A 13468-nucleotide genomic window follows, 5' to 3' on the forward strand; every position below is an offset into this window, starting at 1 on the left:
CGGCTATTTCCGCTTGCAGAACTTCGCTTAACCGCGTGGCGGCGCGACGCGAGACGTGATAGCGAGAAAAAACATTCGCTAGAGGCGCTAGAGTCTACGCAACGTCGGCAGCGCAGCGTATGCGAGCTTACATGTATTGAGATTGTCGTTTGTCACTTGTGTGCATCTGCATATCCCCTCCATGCGCGCGCCGTGCATGCGCGAGCGAGAAAACCCGTCCCGTCTCGTCTCACATCACTGATCCCCTCCACTACGGTTGCGTGCGCGTCCGCTCGCGTCTCGCGGTTTGCGACGTATTCTTTCTGCCTATACGACGGCCTACACGTACACGCTACACGCACGTCACGCTATATAGGGCGGATAAGACGCGCAGCGCGCAGGCAGAATACGGATCGAGTATCTATTGTGACTCGAGTTTTTTTTCGAGATTTATAGATAATTTCTTCTCGTATATTATTGAAAAGTAAACAATTTACTTTTGACTGTTGACTGTATATGTCCATTTCCTTTTTTCTAATTTATAAGTATTGATTTATATAAAAATAAAAAATATATTATACAATACTTATATGAATTATGAATTATACGCAACCATGAATAGCAAAAAACCGTCTGGTTTTCAATTTCGTCAAGAGAGAAAAAGGAAAGAAGAAGAAGGTAAAAAATTATCGGGTTCATTAGCTAAATATTTGAAAACTACAACAAATACTTCTATTCCTTGTTCAACGAGTTCGATGGCAAGCACATCTTGCACTGTCTCATTGATGTCTACTTCTTTAGATCCAATACTATCAACATCGACCGCAGACGTTTCATCTGACAAAGCTCTCTTAAATTCTATTCCACTTCCTGTTTCAATTCATGTTAATACCGATATCGATGTTGACAAAAATGACAATAGTTTTCAATTAGTTTGGATTGATCAATTTGAAGACCCAGGTCTCTGGCCCGATATAATTTCTCAAGATTTTCGAACTCAGGTGATAGATTATGGTATTCCCAATCAAATTATGAATTTTAATTTTCCATTAGATTCAAATAATAGGTGTTTTTCAACATCTTTATATACCCGTACAATGACTAACGGTGAGAAGTTATCTAGAAATTGGTTAATTTATTCAAAATCCAAAAATGCTGTCTTCTGTTTCTCTTGTTCTTTATATAAACGAAATGAAAATAAATTTTCAAGTTCCTCTGGGTATTCTGATTGGTCGAATATATATCGTGCCATTAAAGATCATGAGCAAACCAAGAAACATTTAGAAGCCTTTAAATTCTGGCAACTTTTCGCTAATCGAATGGTCTCTCAACACACTATAGATTTTCATAATGAAAAAGTTTTAAAAATTGAAGAAATGCATTGGAGAGATGTCTTTAAACGAATAATTCTAATTGTTAAATACCTTGCTCAACAAAATTTAGCTTTTCGAGGTACATCTAATACTTTATATATCTCTAATAATGGGAATTTCTTGCAACTTGTACAGATGATAGCCGAATTTGACTCAACCATGGCTGAACACTTGCGTCGATATTTAAAAAAAGAAAATGGACATTATTTAAGTAATATTATTCAAAATGAGCTATTATCATCTATGTCTAAATTAATTTTTGATTCAATAATTTCTTCAATTAATTCAAATAAGTATTTTGCGATTATAGTGGATTCAACACCAGATATCTCTCATCAAGATCAATTAACGATAGTAGTACGTTTTGTTTCATATAAAAATAATCAATTTAAAATTTATGAACACTTTCTTGGTTTTATTAAAGAAAATAATAAAACAGGTACAGCCATTGCAAGTGCTATTTTAAAATTTTTATCAACAAATAATTTAGATATACAAAACCTGAGAGATCAAGGTTACGATAATGGTTTCAATATGAAAGAAAAAAACAATGGAGTGCAACAACAAATTTTAGATAAGAACCCCTTAGCTTTTTTTGTTCCTTGTGCATGTCATTCCTTAAATTTAGTAGTAAATGATGCAGCTGATGCATCATCAGAACCATTTTCATTTTTTTCACTTATACAAGAAATTTTTAATTTTTTTTCTCGATCTACAAGTCGGTGGGATATTTTAAAAAAACATTTCGGCAATTCGGACAGCTATGGTTTAACACCAAAAAATGTATCAGCTACACGATGGTCATCACGTGTGAATGCAGTAAAAGCTTTACGTTATAATTTACCAATTATTTACGATAGTCTTCTAGAGATATTTGAAACTACAAATGATAATATTGTGAAGAATACAGCTCATGGTATCGCCGAAAAAATTGCAAATTATAAGTTTATATTATCCGTGCTCTGTTGGTATGATATTTTACAAAAAATCAACATTGTTTCAAAATCTTTGCAGTCGCATGAAATTGACATACCAAAATGCATACACTTAATTGAAAATGTAATTGTTTTTTTAAAAGATTATCGTGAAAATGGTTTTATAGGCATTGAAATAAATGCCAAAGAAATAGCAGTTCAAATGAACGTTCCTCCAGAATTTCCATCCGTGTCACAATTTCATTTCAGAAAACGAACGTTTAGCAATCAATGTCAAAACGAATCATTTACAGATGCCAGACAGAAATTTAAAGTAGAGTTTTTTAATTATACCATTGACATAGCTTTAAATTCTTTGGAAGAACGATTCCATCAGCTTAATTATCACAATGATGCTTTCAAATTTTTATACGATATAAATGATTCTGATATTACATTAAATCAATGCAAAGCTTTAGAATCAAAACTTTATAACAAAAACACAAATTATTCTGATATAAATGCCATTGAATTATTTGACGAGATAAATCTATATAAAACAACATTTTCAGATAAACAAAACATCTTGCAATCCCCAATAGATATTCTAAATAAATTAGCTCAAAATGGCTTCCTGGAAATATTTCCTAATTTAACAATAGCGTTTCGAATACTATTAACTATGCCAATATCTGTGGCAACTGGTGAGGCAAGTTTTTCAAAATTAAAATTAATAAAAAATTATCTCAGAAGTACAATGACGCAAACCCGATTATCCGATTTAGCAATCCTGTCAATCGAAAAAGAACTGGCCAATAATCTTGATTATAAGGATGTTATAGAAATATTCGCAAAGGCTAAGGCCAGAAGACATAATTTTTAATTTTTAATTTTTTTCTCATATAATTCTCATAAAATGTATTATTAAAAAATAAAATATAAAACATATATATTCTATTAATAATATCTAATAATCTTATTTCTTATGTGTTAATAATTCTATAATATGTATCTATTAATAACATTTAGACAATATAAATATAAAAGTAAAACAAAAATTATAAAAAGTAAAAAAAGATAAATATATAAAAATTTAAAAATATACAAAAAAATATAAAAATATAAAAAAACAAAAAAACAAAAAAAATGGAACCATTATCCTGCTACGTCCTCATCGTGGTTCTGGATAACGCTAAAAGCAGGTATTTTTTAGATTAATTTTTATTAGTTTTTACATATTTGCGCTGGGGAATGGGGCGGCGAACGAATTCTAGCGTAGGGGCGCTTAAGATAGTCGTAACGGCCCCGCTCCGCACAAGGTTTTTCGTAATGCATTATGTTATGTATTATTGATCCTAGATCTTAACTCCGTACATAACCTTAAACTTCAGTCAACGCACAAAGAAAATTGTAACGTAGAGACAGTAAGTGATTACTGTCTCTACGTTACGATTTTCTCTGTGCGTTGATTGAATTTTAAGTTTACGTACCGAATTAACGTAACATAATGCGTTTTTATTACAGCACGCCTCGTGCGGAGGCCCTTACATCCGTTTCTGTCTGCGTACGGCTTCAATGTGAATGCAATCTAACCATAGATAAGAAAATATAGATACTGAACATTAGCATATATTTCCATGTTTATGATTGCGGCTCTTATATGCCAGCCAAATAAAAGAAAAATCTGTGCATACGTAATAAAGCAGAAGCTATGAAGGCTTCAGTAACAAATTCTTTTGACATCGCGGCATCGTAAATAATAAAAGTTCCGGTCAGAAACAAATTTTACGTATCACTTTAATACATTGGGCAAATCTATTTATTATGACTCTTACATAGCAGTCAAAGCATATGCGCGGTAACATGTTTGTACACGTCCGTTCCTATCTACGCACAGGCAATTAACGGCCTCAATGTATATAATATTTAGATTATTAATGAAATGGAATAGTAACTGATGCAAGAAGTAATATCAAAATTCTCATTAAATAAACATCGTGGCATCATAGATGATGAAAATTCCGATCAAAAACAAGTTTTACATGTCATTTTAATATACTTGACAAATCTATTTATCATGACTCTTACATAGCAGTCAAAGCATATGCGCGGTAACATGTTTGTACATGTCCATTCTTATCTACGCACAGACAATTAACGGTCTCAATGTGCATATTGTTCAGATTATTAACGAAACTGAATAGTAACTTAGTAATGGAATAAGAAATAACAAAAGTTTTCATTAAATGACACATTAAAGTTTATTAATATAATTTATGTACTTTACAAGCGTACTATTAAAAAAATGTGGAAAACATATATAAATTTCAATAAGCGCTCTTACGTTGTGTGTGTGTGTGTGTAATAACTATAATAATAAGTACTAATTGCGAATTCGCACTGTACATAGATATGTACTGATCTATCAGATATTTTCAGAAATTTATAAAACACACGTACACAATTACACCTACATAAATTAATATATTTCAGCAATTTTATGCTATAATATAAAATTTTATAATATATTATAAAATTGTTCAATTTTGCACAGAGAAATTTGTTTATATTATAAAAATTTCCTCATAAACATTTTATACAGAATACTATAAGAATATTATAATAAAAAAAATTCTTAAAAACTTAATAAAGATCCACTAAAGTCTCAAGATTTTCAAATACATGCAAAGACCGGTTTCTCTACATTATATTAAAATGTTACTTTTATTTCCTCAATTAATAGTAATTTTTCACTTAATTTAATATTTATTATATGACAACAAGAATAATAATATAAAAGCACAAAAATTTTTTCTATTTAATTGTATATATTGAAAATATAGTTTAGCAAGCAAAAATTAAAAAATAACAACAGATAGATATAAGCAAGCTCTTTTGTAAAAGATAATTTTGTTGTATTAATTTAATTCTTGATTGATATCAATATTTTACCATTATATATAATCACACGTGAGAGAGATATATATCAATATTGTATAGATCCTTGTGTCTGAAGGCCAATGTCCACGATGCTAGAAATCGGTCTGAGTTCTCGGACCGAGAAATGTGTAGCAAATGAAATTGCTGCCTTTCCGTAAAAACTGCATATTAATTGGCTACACATTTCTCGATCCGAGAAATCGGACCGATTTTTAGCATCGTGGACATTGGCCTTTAGGGCGCATTCACACTTTGACAGAAGAGCAGAAAGCAGAAAAGCAGGAACTAATCAGAACGTGCATTCGCAATCACAATTTCTCCTTTTTGTCCTTCTAATGTACTGCTTATTACTAGTGCGAGTTCTGATTGGCTTTTTGCTTTTCTGCCAAGGTCTGAATGCACCCTTATGTTAAGTTAGGTTAATTCTTTCTTTGTCTGCATAATTCTAGAGAGAGAAAGAGAGAGAGATAAATCAATAATGCGATTGATAATTTTTACAAATCAATCGGCTGAAAGAATATACGACATGTGATACCCAACGAGCATACAGCTTTCTTGCGAAAGTAGTACACTCATTACATATCGCAGCGTAGTATCATTTTATCGCGCGTCATGCGAAATCTTTCTAGGCATCATAAATACATCACTGATCACGTAATCGATTTATGCAAACAGCAAATTCGACCACTATATCGCATTAATGTATATTAAAGGTTGTTAAATATGAAATATCTGACTGCAATAATAAATATTGTATAAATTTTGTACATATAAATACTTTTATGATGAAGTAATAAGTAAGCTCTGCTAAAAAAATGATAATACATCACGAATGAATTTTATTTACTTAAAATATTTATTCTTTTTCATTTATACATATAACTACATGTGTAGCAATCTTTAATACGCATTAGTGCGATACAGTGCGAATTCGCAATTAGTACTTATTATTATAGTTATTACACACACACACACACACACACAATGTAAGAGCGCTTATTGAAATTTATATATGTTTTCCACATTTTTTTAATAGTACGCTTGTAAAGTACATAAATTATATTAATAAACTTTAATGTGTCATTTAATGAAAACTTTTGTTATTTCTTATTCCATTACTAAGTTACTATTCAGTTTCGTTAATAATCTGAACAATATGCACATTGAGACCGTTAATTGTCTGTGCGTAGATAAGAATGGACATGTACAAACATGTTACCGCGCATATGCTTTGACTGCTATGTAAGAGTCATGATAAATAGATTTGTCAAGTATATTAAAATGACATGTAAAACTTGTTTTTGATTGGAATTTTCATCATCTATGATGCCACGATGTTTATTTAATGAGAATTTTGATATTACTTCTTATTGCATCAGTTATTATTCCATTTCATTAATAATCTAAATATTATATACATTGAGGCCGTTAATTGCCTGTGCGTAGATAGGAACGGACGTGTACAAACATGTTACCGCGCATATGCTTTGACTGCTATGTAAGAGTCATGATAAATAGATTTGTCAAGTATATTAAAATGACATGTAAAACTTGTTTTTGATCGGAATTTTCATCATCTATGATGCCACGATGTTTATTTAATGAGAATTTTGATATTACTTCTTGCATCAGTTACTATTCCATTTCATTAATAATCTAAATATTATATACATTGAGGCCGTTAATTGCCTGTGCGTAGATAGGAACGGACGTGTACAAACATGTTACCGCGCATATGCTTTGACTGCTATGTAAGAGTCATAATAAATAGATTTGCCCAATGTATTAAAGTGATACGTAAAATTTGTTTCTGACCGGAACTTTTATTATTTACGATGCCGCGATGTCAAAAGAATTTGTTACTGAAGCCTTCATAGCTTCTGCTTTATTACGTATGCACAGATTTTTCTTTTATTTGGCTGGCATATAAGAGCCGCAATCATAAACATGGAAATATATGCTAATGTTCAGTATCTATATTTTCTTATCTATGGTTAGATTGCATTCACATTGAAGCCGTACGCAGACAGAAACGGATGTAAGGGCCTCCGCACGAGGCGTGCTGTAATAAAAACGCATTATGTTACGTTAATTCGGTACGTAAACTTAAAATTCAATCAACGCACAGAGAAAATCGTAACGTAGAGACAGTAATCACTTACTGTCTCTACGTTACAATTTTCTTTGTGCGTTGACTGAAGTTTAAGGTTATGTACGGAGTTAAGATCTAGGATCAATAATACATAACATAATGCATTACGAAAAACCTTGTGCGGAGGCTCTAAGCAAACACGTTATCGCGCGTTCTTTGGCTATATAAAACATTGTCAAGTGTCGTACTTATTAAAAAGATTTGTAGAATTTTATTTCTGACCGGAACTTTTATCATTTATGATGCCAAAATCGAAGAAAAAGAAGAATTCAATGTCTTTATTATCAGGTATAAAATCTAACCTATTTTTAATATGTCCGATATAATTTTCATTCATTTTCTACTTGAATTCTACATTCTGTATTGCTTGCGATTCTATATAAATATTATAATTGTAATTATTTTATATAAATTGTACTTAACTTTATACTTTATTATTTTAAACTAACGCAAATAATAATACATGAAAAATTACATATTTACATTACATTGGTGCTAATTTAATTTGTGTGCATATATGAAAAGTTATCTTTATACGTATAAAGTTTATCAATTTTTATCCTGCTTGTTATTCAGGAAACAATATATAGATTACGCATATAATACATTTTTATATAAATGTAATTTTATTGATTATGTAAAACTGTATTAATTTAATTAGGTAAATGGGATTATATCACATCCAACATGCCATATATTCTACTTACGGATATTATGAAAGAATATAATAAGGATAGAACATGTAATACTGAAATTTCAGTAAATCAACAGATATTTTCAGGTATGTACATAATAAAAACAATTTGAATTATTTAATTAGTTTATCTATAATTTATAATGTTTTAAATTATAATATAATAGAATTTATGATCTTTGTATAGAATTTATTATATTTCATCTGTTAAAAACATACGTTCAAAATTAATTAAAATAAAATAATAAGTTTTAATCATAATATATTATTGCATTGTTCGAAATATTGTTCAAATTATTAAAATAATTTATCACTTATGTTTGTGAAGAATTTTTTGATTATATGTACTGTAATGAAAACAATATCACATTATCATCTTTTTTAATTTATTATAAATAATTGATTGAATTGATATTAATCTTACATTATATCGTATAAAGTATATTAGTCTACATACACATTATTAATATTAGTAATAAAATTAACTCATTTTACATTTTTATCTCAAGATAATATTAAAGGAGCAGGCATGACAATGGTCCACGAATTTTGGGAAATAATTAGACATATTTTTGCAAGAAAAGACACAAGGATCTATACAATATTGATGTATATCTCTCTCATGTGTGATTATACATAATGGTGAAATATTGATATCAATCAAGAATTAAATTAATACAACAAAATCATCTTTTACAGAAGAGCTTGCTTATATCTATCTGTCTTTATTTTTTAATTTTTGCTTGCTAAACTATGTTTTCAATATATACTAATTAAATAGAAAAAATTTTTGTACTTTCATATTATTATTCTTGTTGTCATATAATAAATATTAAATTAAGTAGTGAAATTTAAAATAACATGCAAAAAAATTTAACACATTTTATTTGTTTTTAGTTAAGTTTAATATTAAAACTAAGTAAGATTTTTGTGAAAATATTTATCTAAAATTGTTTTTTTATCAACACAATCTACATTTACTAATATATTTAAAAAGAATCTGAAGATTATATATGTAACTTTTACATTTTTAAATTTTGTAACGTAAATTTTATTTGTATAAAGCAATGAAAAATTACTATTAATTGAGGAATTAAAAGTAACATTTTAATATAATGTAGAGAAAACTGGTCTTTGCATGTATTTGAAAATCTTGAGACTTTAGTGGATCTTTATTAAGTTTTTAAGAATTTTTTTATTATAATATTCTTATATAGTATTCTGTATAAAATGTTTATGAAGAAATTTTTATAATATAAACAAATTTCTCTGTGCAAAATTGAACAATTTTATATTATATTATAAAATTTTACATTATAGCATAAAATTGCTGAAATATATTAATTTATGTAGGTGTAATTGTGTAATATGTGTGTTTTATAAATTTCTGAAAATATCTGATAGATATATACTGAATAAAATGTGTGGATAAAATGTTGGGAGCTTGTTATTCTATATGTCTATTCTCTCTATTTATTTGATTTAATAAGTGTTGTCTATACATTGCTTTTTCTAAACTGCATGTGTTGCAGTTTATATTTATAGTTATCTTTATGTATAGATACAATGTATGTAATATTAATAACTCTAAATTTGTTTTAGCTTATACTTCATCGTCAATAGAAAAAGTGAAGAAAACAAAAAATAATCTCATAAACAAACAAATTATTAATGTAAAAGTATGGAAAAGATACGACCACTGAAGATACGGTTAATTCGTGATAATCGATTAACGTGTGACAGGTAATATTTATAGACATTTTATAATCATTCATTTAGTTTTGTTTCCTCTAATTACATATACTTCCGTTAACTTATTTTAACTTATCTCTTGTCACTACCTTATTCAACATTGTTTTCTTCATTCACTTGCTCTTAAGCTAGCTTTACCATTCGTCACGCATTCGCTTTCTTATTCCTAATCCTATATATTCCTTATATACTTTAACTTATATACTCTTAATTTCTTAATTTAGCCTTATCTTAACTAATATTTATTATATTTAGTTGTAATAAATTTTATAAAAACAATTAATGTTTTTAAGCATTTTATGTCTTTAATAAAACAATGAATTAAATTTTTTACATTTCAATGAAATGTTCATTGAATAAACATCTGCAATTATGTGACTAAAGTAATTTTTCTGTAATATTATCTGTAATGTTCATTTATTTTTACTGATTATAAAATATTGTAGCAAATATTATAGCAAATGCTATATGATTTGTAATTATTCGTATATATGTATAAAATATCAAGTTCATGATAAAATAGTAACGGAATTTACTTTTTGTTTGTTGAAATTTTCAGTTTTAAATATAATATGCATTTTTTAAATCATATTTTATAGTAGCGCAATTGTTGCATTTGAATTACATTGAAAAACTAATTTTATAATTTTTGTCGATAGCTATAATTTACTTTCTTCGGTCGAATTATTCAATGTTAAGACTGATAATGTATGTGATGAAACTATATCAAAGAACACGGAAAATACACAATACGATAATGAATATTTTATGGAAAAAGATATTCACACTATTGATATTCATACTAATGGTATGTACTAAGAAAACTTTTTTTTTATCTCGAGAGTAGATTATCAGTTTCATATCTAATATTTTATTAAAAACGCAATTGTTGATTTTATATATGTGTTTATACATTTCTAAGACTATCTGACATTTTGGATATTGAAATTTTTAAATTCATTATATGTAGATAAAATGTTGTGAACTTTTTTTTGTTCTATATTTCTATTTCTTCCTATTTATTTGATTTAATAAAAGTGTTATCTATACATTGTTTTTTCGAAAATGTATGTTTTGCTGTTGCATTTTGTAATTTGATAATATTTAATAAGAGCTTTTCATTTTTTAAATTAAATTTTATAATAGTGCATTTTAGTCTGAATTAAAACAATTTTGTGCTTTTTATTTACAGGTATAATCCACTTCGTTTTTCTTCAGTCTAATCATTCAATGTTAGAGACTGGTCATTCAGATTTATATTTTTTTCAAAATGTATGTGATGATATTACATCAAAGAATATGGAAAATGTGCTTTTCTTGCCGCTGAACATATGTGACAGCTAGGAAAATTTAATACATTTGTAAAATAGTATTCATACTATTTGTACTAATGGTGGATGAGGAAACATGGATTATCTCTTTTTATCTAGCGAGATTTTCAATTTTATATCTTATGTTTTATTGAGATCATCCTATTAAATATACGTATTATTAAAAGCTTAGTGTTGGAAAACGAAATCATTTAATATGTAAAATTTCTATAAAACTTTTTCACACGATTGTGAAGAATCGAATGTAATCTAATCTCGAAGAAGAAACAATTTATTTTGCATTATAATTAATATTTTTGAATAATTTTGTGGATATTAATGAAAGAAAATATAATGATCAGGTTGTACATGATTTTAAAGCAAAATGAGCTGTTAAAAAAGAAGTACAATTAACATAATTATAATTACGACAATAAGTCTGCAATTATTATTTTTATTTTATCATAAAAGTTTTGAATAGCATATTTATACAATTTGAATTTTCAGGTTTCTCAATGTTTTTAAAGAACAATCGAAATCTGCTTGTTATCAATCAGGACGCCTGTGTGACAATAATAACTTTTTGTCATTGATACTCATATTAGTTTTATTAGTATTGTAAACAAAATATATGACAATAAAATATATGTGACAATAAAATTTCAATAATAGATTAGTTTTACAATAAGTTTGTACGATGTGCTTAGGTTAATGTGGATAATGTCATATAATTCAGATTTGGTGATATATTCTGAATACTCCTTTTTAAGTTAAATCAAATAAATTTAAATTAATTACAAGGTGAATACTATTGTCATTATATTTTCAGTATCCATGTTGCAGCAAAGTTACGTCATGAGAATCATTGTAAGATCTGCAAAATATTAAAATATAAAAAGAACAAATAAAATTATTATACTATATTCTTTTAGTAATCTAAAAAAAGAAATTAAAGTTATATTTGAAATTTGTATCATACTCTCTAAATTTTTCCGAGTGAAATATCACTCTAATCAAGTGAAAATTCACTTGAGCAAAGAGTGAAAATCGAACATATCTTATCGAGTGAATATTGACTCGATATTTCGAGCGATTAGATCGCTCGTACGTTCGAGCGAAATGTGACTCGTGTATTCGAGTGAACTTGCACTCCGATCATAGTCCCTTCTTTAGGTGTCTGATTTTGCTGTTTGCTCGTTCTTAAAGTGAAGTTACTCTCGTTCGAGTATACAGCATCGAAATTTCTTACGGTAATTCACTAGAGTGAAGCAAATATGCTTGCGAAAGTTACTAAAAAATTAGCAAGTATAATTTAAACTATAAAAAAGAAACAATAAAAAATGCTGCACAAATCATAAAACTATAATCTTTGAATTAAAAAAAATAGTAAAAGAGCATTATAAATAGAGTAAAAAAGCATTATAAAGAAATTTTAATGTAATCAAATTTATATGCATAAAATAAATGACACGGCTTAAAACAAAAATTCTTACTGCGAGAAAGGGCAGGGCTAGCTATAGATTACAGCCTCCACTTGACTTTCAGCTTTATTAATTTTCAATTCATAAATTCAGCCTTATTAGATAATAAAATAAATAATATTTTAATGAGAAATACTACTTATTTTATTCATTATACAAAAAATTTGATAGTAATATAGTATATAACTAAAGATATTTTAGAAAGAAATATGTCTTTATCAAAATATTTATCAAGAGTCTGTCGAATTATGTTTGAATTTTAGAGCAATTTTTGAAGTTTTCAGTCTAAAAATAAAAAACATTATAATTAAATAAAAGATAAGAATTTTGAAAAAATAAGATTAATATGGAAGAGACATTATATTGCATAATATATTTATATAAAAATTACTTTTTAAATATATTTCAGTATAAAATTAGTCGAGAGAATAGTATGTAAAAATAATTCGCACAAAGTAGTGTTTCCGAGTTAATTATTTTTATAATTGTCTCAAAAAAACAATATTATTAAATAATAGTATCAAAAGTAAAAAAAATGAACTTAATTCTGACTGCCAGATACTGAATTATTATTAAGAAAACTATAGGAACTATAACTATATCAACAAAAAGAATGGGTGATACACGGTGAAATTAAAAAATAAAAAGATACAAAAAAAGTAAATCTTAAAATTAATATATGCACAACAAAAATTGAAAACTATAATTTAACGCACACATGCTTGTAAATACTTTGTGTTGGGCATATTAAAAAGTAAATGAATACAAAGCTTTAACATTGGGATAATATCTAATTTGTAGACTCCAATTCTGAATCAGAGCTGAAAAGACAAAGAGGAGATGATTTAGTATTTTCTTAAAATGAAAAATTAG

The sequence above is a fragment of the Camponotus floridanus genome, unplaced genomic scaffold (assembly GCF_003227725.1).
Source record: "Camponotus floridanus strain SB8 unplaced genomic scaffold, Cflo_v7.5 scaffold336, whole genome shotgun sequence".
Lineage (NCBI taxonomy): Eukaryota > Metazoa > Arthropoda > Insecta > Hymenoptera > Formicidae > Camponotus > Camponotus floridanus.